The sequence below is a fragment of the Heterodontus francisci genome, chromosome 45 (assembly GCF_036365525.1).
Source record: "Heterodontus francisci isolate sHetFra1 chromosome 45, sHetFra1.hap1, whole genome shotgun sequence".
Lineage (NCBI taxonomy): Eukaryota > Metazoa > Chordata > Chondrichthyes > Heterodontiformes > Heterodontidae > Heterodontus > Heterodontus francisci.
The window spans coordinates 19,152,167-19,160,910 of NC_090415.1; the positions used below are offsets into that span (position 1 = coordinate 19,152,167).

At 39.7% G+C, this 8,744-nt stretch overlaps 3 non-coding genes across 3 annotated transcripts; all 3 read left to right on the top strand.

Annotated features, from left to right (window-relative positions):
* Positions 1-2,165: 2,165 nt before the first annotated feature.
* Positions 2,166-2,237, top strand: trnag-ucc (transfer RNA glycine (anticodon UCC)). The gene has a single exon. It is a non-coding gene; the product is annotated as a tRNA-Gly (tRNA).
* Positions 2,238-4,233: 1,996 nt separating this feature from the next.
* On the top strand, positions 4,234-4,305 carry trnag-ucc (transfer RNA glycine (anticodon UCC)). Its single transcript has one exon. It is a non-coding gene; the product is annotated as a tRNA-Gly (tRNA).
* Positions 4,306-8,424: 4,119 nt separating this feature from the next.
* Positions 8,425-8,496, top strand: trnar-ucu (transfer RNA arginine (anticodon UCU)). Its single transcript has one exon. It is a non-coding gene; the product is annotated as a tRNA-Arg (tRNA).
* Positions 8,497-8,744: the final 248 nt, after the last annotated feature.

Genomic DNA, 8,744 nt, shown 5'->3' on the forward strand with positions numbered 1-8,744 from the left:
TCAGGTGCAAGTTGAAACCATTGTACAGCATTCTATTAATCAAAACGCTGGACAAGCACAGTGCAGTAAGCGATGCTGGTATAGTGGAGAGCATAGCTGCCTTCCAAGCAGTTGACCTGCGCTCGATTCCCGGCCATCGCAACCTTAAATTGCAGGTTTACTTTATGTTGCAGTATTTTACAAACGAAAGAAATGTCAAAGCTTTGACAGAATTGAAAGTGATAAAATATTCTTCTCATCCAATCAGATTCATTCTCCTGCTTGATTGGCGTCACCCTGGAGCAAGTTTGTTTCCTTCAAGTGTTTCTCCAATTTCCTATTGAAATCATTGATTGTCTCTGCCTCCACCACACTTGTGGACAGACATTGCAGTTGCAATGTAGCAGGGAAAGCAAAACGTGCTTCCTCAAATTTCCCTGCATCTCTTTCCCAAAACCATCAATCTGTGTCTCCTAGTCCTTGTACCATCAACTAATGGGAACGGGTTATCCTTGTCTAACTTACCTACACCTGCATCAGATCTCCCCTCAATCCACATTGCTGTCAGGAGAACAACCACTTACTTAGATAACACAATCCAGAGCCATCTATCCAAGCTTTTCAATATCAAAAGAATAGTTGTGTTGTAAGTAGTATAGGTAGGAGCATAACTTCAAGGGACTTTGATAGATTAACTGATTGTCTCTGCCCAGCGCACCAGATTTTCTGCATCACCTGAACACTGCTCACCGCTGTGTAAAGTTTAGAGTATTTTCATGGCTTACATTTATGCAAGAACTGCAATGTTAATGTTGGATTGTGAAGCATGACGGTCATCTTCACTGAACTATGTTAAAATGTCATGTTGAGAGATGTGTCAGTGTGGAAGATGCACGTAGCCATAGGAAAAAAAAAGGCAAGTCATGTGGCTGGAGGAGAATCCACAATGTGGGCGCGATGGACCGTGGCATATTTTACGTTTGTGACAAATAAGGACAGCTAAAATAATAGGATTAATGATATGCTTTGTACATCAATATATTGAAGTCTGTTTGATCTGTTGCTTGCTTTATTATGAAATGTGTTTTCAAGGCTATACTTTGTTTAAACCTTTTTTTGAGAACAATGGGAGAGTCACCAGCACTCCTTGCATGGAGAGAGATGAGATAAAGGCAGAATTAAAGAAAAAAATGTCTGGGATCATCAAGAATGTAACCTTTAGGATCCTTGCTAAAATAGAAAGAATCGGGAAACATCTGTACTGTGTGTAGATTCAACCATTAACTAACTAGTGTCAAACAATGATGTCAACCTGGACCAATTAGGACACTTGGAACAATTCAAAACTAATATGGTAACATCCTTGCACCACAAGAAGGATAAAAGAAAGGGTGTTACAGGACATCGTCAGCACACTTGGACAGGGGTCAACAGAAGATCGTTGGTACTTAAAAGGAGAAGATAGAATACAGTCAAGAAAACACAGCAAGGGATGAAGAAGGAGAGAAGTCCGTGCGGCAGCAAGAACAGAAACAAGAACGGGTGTTGTGTGTTACTGAATATCTATTACCATTGTTAAGTATTAACTTTGTACATCTTAGTTAAGCCAAAGAAACTCTCTGACTTGGTCACATAACTTGAGTTTGTACCTTGTAGGTCTATCTTGGTCAGGAATCTAAAGGTGAGACGGGTTGGGTATTCTCTGTCTCACCTCTGTTCAGGTAATATCGATCTGAAACTTGCAGCTCTTTACTATATGCATACATTGCTGTGTATTTTGTCCTCCTTAAACTTCGAAATTGTGGGCCCGTTAAAAACATTGTTCTTCGTACAGTTTTGAGCGTCTCTCCACTGCATAGTTCTGCCCAGTAAGCAAAAAGGATCAGTACGCGACTAAACTCTAAAATAAAAGCAAAATACTGCAGATGCTGGAAATCTGAAATAAAAACAAGAAATGCTGGAAATACTCAGCAGGTCTGGCAGCATCTGTGGAGAGAGAAGCGGAGTTAACGTTTCAGGTTAGTGACCTTTGATCAGAATATTTGCAGCACTTTCTGATTTTATTTCAGATTTCCAGCATTCACAGTATTGTGTTTCTGTTAACATAATCGTATTGCTCAGGTGCAAGTTGAAACCATTGTACAGCATTCTATTAATCAAAACGCTGGATCAGCATAGTGCAGTAAGCGATGGTGGTATAGTGGTGAGCATAGCTGCCTTCCAAGCAGTTGACCTGGGTTCGATTCCCAGCCATCGCAACCTTAAATTGCAGGTTTACTTTATGTTGCAGTATTTTGCAAACGAAAAAAATGTCAAAGCTTTGACAGAATTGAAATTGATAAAATATTCTTATCATCCAATCAGATTCATTCTCTTGCTTGATTGGCGTCATCCTGGAGCAAGTTTGTTTCCTTCAAGTGTTTCTCCAATTTCCTATTGAAATCATTGATTGTCTCTGCTTCCACCACACTTGTGGACAGACATTGCAGTTGCAATGTGGCAGGGAAAGCAAAAAGTGCTTCCTCAAATTTCCCTGCATCTCTTTCCCAAAACCATCAATCTGTGTCTCCTAGTCCTTGTACCATCAACTAATGGGAACGGGTTATCCTTGTCTAACTTACCTACACCTGCATCAGATCTCCCCTCAATCCACATTGCTGTAAGGAGAACAACCACTTACTTAGATAACACAATCCAGAGCCATCTATCCAAGCTTTTCAATATCAAAAGAATATTTGTGTTGTAAGTAGTATAGGTAGGAGCATAACTTCAAGGGACTTTGATAGATTAACTGATTGTCTCTGCCCAACGCACCAGATTTTCTGCATCACCTGAACACTGCTCACCGCTGTGTAAAGTTTAGAGTATTTTCATGGCTTACATTTATGCAAGAACTGCAATGTTAATGTTGGATTGTGAAGCATGACGGTCATCTTCACTGAACTATGTTAAAATGTCATGTTGAGAGATGTGTCAGTGTGGAAGATGCACGTAGCCATAGGAAAAAAAAAGGCAAGTCATGTAGCTGGAGGAGAATCCACAATGTGGGCGCGATGGACCGTGACATATTTTACGTTTGTGACAAATAAGGACAGCTAAAATAATAGGATTAATGATATGCTTTGTACATCAATATATTGAAGTCTGTTTGATCTGTTGCTTGCTTTATTATGAAATGTGTTTTCAAGGCTATACTTTGTTTAAACCTTTTTGTGAGAACAATGGGAGAGTCACCAGCACTCCTTGCATGGAGAGAGATGAGATAAAGGCAGAATTAAAGAAAAAAATGTCTGGGATCAGCAAGAATGTAACCTTTAGGATCCTTGCTAAAATAGAAAGAGTCGGGAAACATCTGTACTGTGTGTAGATTCAACCATTAACTAACTAGTGTCAAACAATGATGTCAACCTGGACCAATTAGGACACTTGGAACAATTCAAAACTAATATGGTAACATCCTTGCACCACAAGAAGGATAAAAGAAAGGGTGTTACAGGACATCGTCAGCACACTTAGAGAGGGGTCAACAGAAGAACGTTGGTACTTAAAAGGAGATGATAGAATACAGTCGAAAAAACACAGCAAGGGATGAAGAAGGAGAGAAGTCCGTGCCGCAGCAAGCACAGAAACAAGAACGGGTGTTGTGTGTTACTGAATATCTATTACCATTGTTAAGTATTAACTTTGTACATCTTGGTTAAGCCTAATAAACTCTCTGACTTGGTCACATAACTTGAGTTTGTACCTTGTCGGTCTATCTTGGTCAGGAATCTAAAGGTGAGACGGGTTGGGTATTCTCTGTCTCACCTCTGTTCAGGTAACATCGACCTGAAACTTACAGCTCTTCACTATATGCATACATTGCTGTGTATTTTGTCCTCCTTAAACTTCGAAATTGTTGGCCCGTTAAAAACATTGTTCTTCGTACAGTTTTCTGCGTCACTCCACTGCATAGTACTGCCCAGTAAGCAAAAAGGATCAGTTCGCGACTCAACTCTAAAATAAAAGCAAAATACTGCAGACGCTGGAAATCTGAAATAAAAACAAGAAATGCTGGAAATACTCAGCAGGTCTGGCAGCATCTGTGGAGAGAGAAGCAGATCAGAATATTTGCAGCACTTTCTGATTTTTTTTCAGATTTCCAGCATTCACAGTATTGTGTTTCTGTGAACAAAATCGTGTTGCTCAGGTGCAAGTTGAAACCATTGTACAGCATTCTATTAATCAAAACGCTGGACCAACATAGTACAGTAAGCGATGGTGGTATAGTGGTGAGCATAGCTGCCTTCCAAGCAGTTGACCTGGGTTCGATTCCCAGCCATCGCAACCTTAAATTGCAGGTTTGCTTTATGTTGCAGTATTTTGCAAACGAAAAAAATGTCAAAGCTTTGACAGAATTGAAATTGATAAAATATTCTTATCATCCAATCAGATTCATTCTCTTGCTTGATTGGCGTCATCCTGGAGCAAGTTTGTTTCCTTCAAGTGTTTCTCCAATTTCCTATTGAAATCATTGATTGTCTCTGCTTCCACCACACTTGTGGACAGACATTGCAGTTGCAATGTCGCAGGTAAAGCAAAAAGTGCTTCCTCAAATTTCCCTGCATCTCTTTCCCAAAACCATCAATCTGTGTCTCCTAGTCCTTGTACCATCAACTAATGGGAACGGGTTATCCTTGTCTAACTTACCTACACCTGCATCAGATATCCCCTCAATCCACATTGCTGTAAGGAGAACAACCACTTACTTAGATAACACAATCCAGAGCCATCTATCCAAGCTTTTCAATATCAAAAGAATAGTTGTGTTGTAAGTAGTATAGATAGGAGCATAACTTCAAGGGACTTTGATAGATTAACTGATTGTCTCTGCCCAACGCACCAGATTTTCTGCATCACCTGAACACTGCTCACCGCTGTGTAAAGTTTAGAGTATTTTCATGGCTTACATTTATGGAAGAACTGCAATGTTAATGTTGGATTGTGAAGCATGACGGTCATCTTCACTGAACTATGTTAAAATGTCATGTTGAGAGATGTGTCAGTTTGGAAGATGCACGTAGCCATAGGAAAAAAAAAGCAAGTCATGTGGCTGGAGGAGAATCCACAATGTGGGCGCGATGGACCGTGGCATATTTTACGTTTGTGACAAATAAGGACAGCTAAAATAATAGGATTAATGATATGCTTTGTACATCAATATATTGAAGTCTGTTTGATCTGTTGCTTGCTTTATTATGAAATGTGTTTTCAAGGCTATACTTTGTTTAAACCTTTTTTTGAGAACAATGGGAGAGTCACCAGCACTCCTTGCATGGAGAGAGATGAGATAAAGGCAGAATTAAAGAAAAAAATGTCTGGGATCATCAAGAATGTAACCTTTAGGATCCTTGCTAAAATAGAAAGAGTCGGGAAACATCTGTACTGTGTGTAGATTCAACCATTAACTAACTAGTGTCAAACAATGATGTCAACCTGGACCAATTAGGACACTTGGAACAATTCAAAACTAATATGGTAACATCCTTGCACCACAAGAAGGATAAAAGAAAGGGTGTTACAGGACATCGTCATCACACTTAGAGAGGGGTCAACAGAAGATCGTTGGTACTTAAAAGGAGAAGATAGAATACAGTCAAGAAAACACAGCAAGGGATGAAGAAGGAGAGAAGTCCGTGCCGCAGCAAGCACAGAAACAAGAACGGGTGTTGTGTGTTACTGAATATCTATTACCATTGCTAAGTGTTAACTTTGTACATCTTGGTTAAGCCTAATAAACTCTCTGACTTGGTCACATAACTTGAGTTTGTACCTTGTCGGTCTATCTTGGTCTGGAATCTAAAGGTGAGACGGGTTGGGTATTCTCTGTCTCACCTCTGTTCAGGTAACATCTACCTGAAACTTACAGCTCTTTACTATATGCATACATTGCTGTGTATTTTGTCCTCCTTAAACTTCGAAATTGTGGGCCCGTTAAAAACATTGTTCTTCGTACAGTTTTCTGCGTCACTCCACTGCATAGTTCTGCCCAGTAAGCAAAAAGGATCAGTTCGCTACTAAACTCTAAAATAAATGCAAAATACTGCAGATGCTGGAAATCTGAAATAAAAACAAGAAATGCTGGAAATACTCAGCAGGTCTGGCAGCATCTGTGGAGAGAGAAGCAGATTTAACTTTTCAGGTGAGTGACCGTTGATCAGAATATTTGCAGCACTTTCTGATTTTATTTCAGATTTCCAGCATTCACAGTATTGTGTTTCTGTTAACATAATCGTGTTGCTCAGGTGCAAGTTCAAACCATTGTACAGCATTCTATTAATCAAAACGCTGGACTAACACAATGCAGTAAGCGATGGTGGTATAGTGGTGAGCATAGCTGCCTTCCAAGCAGTTAACCTGGGTTCGATTTCCTGCTATCGCAACCTTAAATTGCAGGTTTACTTTATGTTGCAGTATTTTACAAACGAAAAAAATGTCAAAGCTTTGACAGAATTGAAATTGATAAAATATTCTTATCATCCAATCAGATTCATTCTCCCGCTTGATTGGCGTCATCCTGGAGCAAGTTTGTTTCCTTCAAGTGTTTCTCCAATTTCCTATTGAAATCATTGATTGTCTCTGCTTCCACCACACTTGTGGACAGACATTGCAGTTGCAATGGAGCAGGTAAAGCAAAAAGTGCTTCCTCACATTTCCCTGCATCTCTTTCCCAAAACCATCAATCTGTGTCTCCTAGTCCTTGTACCATCAACTAATGGGAACGGGTTATCCTTGTCTAACTTACCTGCACCTGCATCAGATCTCCCCTCAATCCACATTGCTGTGAGGAGAACAACCACTTACTGAGATAACACAATCCAGAGCCATCTATCCAAGCTTTTCAATATCAAAAGAATAGTTGTGTTGTAAGTAGTATAGATAGGAGCATAACTTCAAGGGACTTTGATAGATTAACTGATTGTCTCTGCCCAACGCACCAGATTTTCTGTATCACCTGAACACTGCTCACCGCTGTGTAAAGTTTAGAGTATTTTCATGGCTTACATTTATGCAAGAACTGCAATGTTAATGTTGGATTGTGAAGCATGACGGTCATCTTCACTGAACTATGTTAAAATGTCATGTTGAGAGATGTGTCAGTGTGGAAGATGCACGTCGCCATAGGAAAAAAAAAGGCAAGTCATGTAGCTGGAGGAGAATCCACAATGTGGGCGCGATGGACCGTGACATATTTTACGTTTGTGACAAATAAGGACAGCTAAAATAATAGGATTAATGATATGCTTTGTACATCAATATATTGAAGTCTGTTTGATCTGTTGCTTGCTTTATTATGAAATGTGTTTTCAAGGCTATACTTTGTTTAAACCTTTTTGTGAGAACAATGGGAGAGTCACCAGCACTCCTTGCATGGAGAGAGATGAGATAAAGGCAGAATTAAAGAAAAAAATGTCTGGGATCAGCAAGAATGTAACCTTTAGGATCCTTGCTAAAATAGAAAGAGTCGAGAAACATCTGTACTGTGTGTAGATTCAACCATTAACTAACTAGTGTCAAACAATGATGTCAACCTGGACCAATTAGGACACTTGGAACAATTCAAAACTAATATGGTAACATCCTTGCACCACAAGAAGGATAAAAGAAAGGGTGTTACAGGACATCGTCAGCACACTTAGAGAGGGGTCAACAGAAGATCGTTTGTACTTAAAAGGAGAAGATAGAATACAGTCGAAAAAACACAGCAAGGGATGAAGAAGGAGAGAAGTCCGTGCGGCAGCAAGCACAGAAACAAGAACGGGTGTTGTGTGTTACTGAATATCTATTACCATTGTTAAGTATTAACTTTGTACATCTTGGTTAAGCCTAATAAACTCTCTGACTTGGTCACATAACTTGAGTTTGTACCTTGTCGGTCTATCTTGGTCAGGAATCTAAAGGTGAGACGGGTTGGGTATTCTCTGTCTCACCTCTGTTCAGGTAACATCTACCTGAAACTTACAGCTCTTTACTATATGCATACATTGCTGTGTATTTTGTCCTCCTTATACTTCGAAATTGTGGGCCCGTTAAAAACATTGTTCTTCGTACAGTTTTCTGCGTCACTCCACTGCATAGTTCTGCCCAGTAAACAAAAATTATCAGTTCGCGAGGAAACACTAAAATAAAAGCAAAATACTGCAGATGCTGGAAATCTGAAATAAAAACAAGAAATGCTGGAAATACTCAGCAGGTCTGGCAGCATCTGTGGAGAGAGAAGCAGATTTAACTTTTCAGGTGAGTGACCATTGATCAGAATATTTGCAGCACTTTCTGATTTTATTTCAGATTTCCAGCATTCACAGTATTGTGTTTCTGTCAACATAATCGTATTGCTCAGGGACAAGTTGAATCCATTGTACAGCATTCTATTAATCAAAACGCTGGACCAACTCAGTACAGTAAGCGATGGTGGTATAGTGGTGAGCATAGCTGCTTTCTAAGCAGTAGACCTGGGTTCGACTCCCAGCCATCGCAACCTTAAATTGCAGGTTTACTTTATGTTGCAGTATTATACAAACGACAAAAATGTCAAAGCTTTGACAGAATTGAAATTGATAAAATATTCTTATCATCCAATCAGATTCATTCTCCCGCTTGATTGGCGTCACCCTGGAGCAAGTTTGTTTCCTTCAAGTGTTTCTCCAATTTCCTATTGAAATCATTGATTGTCTCTGCTTCCACCACACTTGTGGACAGACATTGCAGTTGCAATGTAGCAGGTA